Source organism: Malurus melanocephalus, unplaced genomic scaffold, assembly GCF_030028575.1.
Source record: "Malurus melanocephalus ecotype Western Australia unplaced genomic scaffold, MMel_1.1 scaffold_1490, whole genome shotgun sequence".
NCBI classification, from domain to species: Eukaryota; Metazoa; Chordata; class Aves; order Passeriformes; family Maluridae; genus Malurus; species Malurus melanocephalus.
In genome coordinates this window covers 21,764-23,379 of record NW_026624722.1, presented here as the reverse complement: position 1 = coordinate 23,379, position 1,616 = coordinate 21,764, and the positions used below count along the sequence as shown (strand labels likewise).

Below are 1,616 nucleotides of genomic sequence, written 5' to 3'. Positions count from 1 at the left end.
GATTCCTGTGGCTCTGGGAATCTTTGGGGTGCTCAGATCTGGGAATTTTTGGGATTTGGGAATGTTTGGGATTTGGGGATCCTTGGATCTTTGGGATTTGGGAAATTTTGGGATTTGGGAATGTTTGGGATTTGGGAATGTTTGGGACTCACCTCCGTTGCGGTGCTTTAGGGCCAGGCACACCTCGATGATCTGCACCCCGAGCTCGTAGTAAAAATCCCCAAATCCCAAAAGCTCCGACCAAAACCCTTTACCGGCTGTGAGGGCACAGGAAATGGGGTCAGATATGGGAAACAGATATGGGATATGGGGAAATGGGGTCGGGATATGGGAATGGGGTCGGGATATGGGGAAAAGCCTTTTCACTCAGAAACCCCACTGTGGGTCTGCGTTTTGGGGTTTTCCAGGACCCCAAGCCCCAGGACAGACCCGACCCCAAATCCCTGCAAAGCCCCGATCCCAAACCCTTGAGAGGAGGTGAGTCCAGAGCCCAGGACGGCCTCGACCCCAAACCCCGAATGGAGCTGACCCCAAATCCCTGACCCCAAACCCTCAGTAAGGGTGGGACAGCCCCGACCCCAAACCCCTGCGAGGAGCTGACTCCAGAGCCCAGGACGACCTCGATCCCAAAGCCCTGTGATGCCCCTGACCTCAAATCCCAAATGGAGCTGACCCCAAATCCCTGACCCCAAACCCTCAGTAAGGGTGGGACAGCCCTGACCCCAAATCCCTGACCCCAAATCCCTGGCCCCAAACCCCGATCCCAAACCCCCGGGACAGCCCTGACCCCAAACCCCAGATGTCTCCAACCCCAAATCCCTGATCCCAAACCCAAGAAGGGTGAGACAGCCCCGACCCCAAATCCCCAACCCCAAATGCCAAGCTTCTGACCCCAAACCCTAAACCCTGACTCCAAACCCCAAACCCCTGAATGGCCCTGACCCCAATCTCAAATCCCTGATCCCAAACCCCAAACTCTGACCCCAATCCCAACCCCTGATCCCAAACCCCAAACTGTGACCCCAAACCCCGATCCCTGACCCCAAACACCAAACCCTGGCCCCAATCCCAATCCCTGATCCCAAACCCCAAACCCTGACCCCAAACCCTGATCCCTGATCCCAATCCCCGATCCCAAATCCCAAACCCTGACCCCAAATCCTGCTCACATGCCAGCGGATCCACGCCGATGGTGGTGCACATGTCCTGGAAGTGCACGCGGAACTCGGGGCTGCGGCGGATCCCAAACCCCAAACCCCGATCCCTGACCCCAAACCCCAAACCCCTGACCCCAATCCCTGATCCCAATCCCAATCCCAAACCCCACAATGCTCACAGGCGAGGGGATCCACGCCGATGGTGGCGCACATGTCCTGGAAGTGCACGCGGAACTCGGGGCTCCTGCGGATCCCCTGTTTGTGTTTGGCCGCGAACGCCTCCAGGTGAGTGCGGAACGTGGCCAAYTGCTGGGACATCTGCAACCAAACTGGGGTGGACTGGGGGCACTGGGGGAGCAAATTCCCATTCCTGTTCCCCATTCCCATCCCATTCCCGTCCCCATTCCCATTCCTGTCCCCATTCCCATTCCCATTCCTTCCCACTCCCATCCCATTTCC

General features: G+C 57.7%; 1 protein-coding gene across 1 annotated transcript in view; it reads right to left on the bottom strand.

Moving 5' to 3' along the window:
• Window positions 1-1,616, bottom strand: part of SNF8 (SNF8 subunit of ESCRT-II) — a 9,421-nt gene that overhangs the window by 6,225 nt on the left and 1,580 nt on the right. The gene's annotated exons all lie outside the window — the stretch shown is intronic.